The sequence below is a fragment of the Grammomys surdaster genome, unplaced genomic scaffold, assembly GCF_004785775.1.
Source record: "Grammomys surdaster isolate TR1022 unplaced genomic scaffold, NIH_TR_1.0 752, whole genome shotgun sequence".
In the NCBI taxonomy this organism is placed as follows: Eukaryota; Metazoa; Chordata; class Mammalia; order Rodentia; family Muridae; genus Grammomys; species Grammomys surdaster.
In genome coordinates, this window is record NW_021605171.1 from 3,718,294 (window position 1) to 3,719,397 (window position 1,104).

Below are 1,104 nucleotides of genomic sequence, written 5' to 3' on the forward strand. Positions count from 1 at the left end.
ACAGAGAAATCTCGAATGGCCGAGAAGCACTTAAAGAAATGTTCAAACTCCTCAATCATCAAGGAAATGCAAATCCAAAGTTCTCTGACATTTCACCTTATAGCAATCAGGACAGCTAAGATAAAAAAAAAAATTAAGAGAAAGAGGAGCACTCCTTCATTGCTGGTGTAATTACAAACTGGTACAACCCAAACTGGTACAACCACTCTGGAAATCAATCTGCCAGTTCCTCAGAAAATTGGAAGTTGCTGTACCTGAAGACCCAGCTATATCACTCTTGGACATTTACCCAAATGATGCCCGACCATACCACAGGGACACATGATCTACTATGTTCATTGCAGCTTTGTTTGTAAAAGCCCAAAGCTGAAAGCAACTCAGATGTCACTCAAACAAAGAATGGATACAGAAAATCTGGTTGCCTTGTTGTACAGCAGTGGGAGGAGTGGCCTTTGGTCCTGTGGAGGTTTGATACTCTAGTGTAGGAAAATGCCAGGGCAGAAAGACAGGAGAGAGTGGATAGGTGGGGGAGCACCCTCATAAAGGCAGGGGAGGGGGCATCAAGTGGGAGTTTCCAGTGGGGAGACGTAGAAAGGGGATTACATTTGTGATGAAAATAAAGAAAATATCAAAAAAAAAAAAGAAAAAAAAGAGCATAGGGTTCATTTACACAATGGAATACTATTCAGATATTAAGAACAAGGACATCAAGAGTTTTGCAGCAAATGGATGGAACTAGAAAATATCAACCTGAGTCAGGTAACCCAGATCAAAAAGGGTATACATGGTATGTATGTACTCATTAATAAGTGGCCAAAAATACAGAACACCTAGGATACAACTCACAGAACTTAGGAAGATTAACAAACAGAGAGGCCCAAGTGAGGATGCTTCAGTCTCACTGTGAAGGGGCAAGTGTTATAGTAGGCAGAGGGAGGGACAGATCTGAGTGGGAGCGGGAAGGGGGAGGGGAAAGAGAAACAGGATCAGATATGGGGATTAGGGGCAGGACAGAAGCCCAGAGGGCCAGCAGAATGAACGGAAATATGCACCCTCGGAGGTGAGAGATGGGGGGAGGGACTCTCTAGAAATACCAGAGATCCC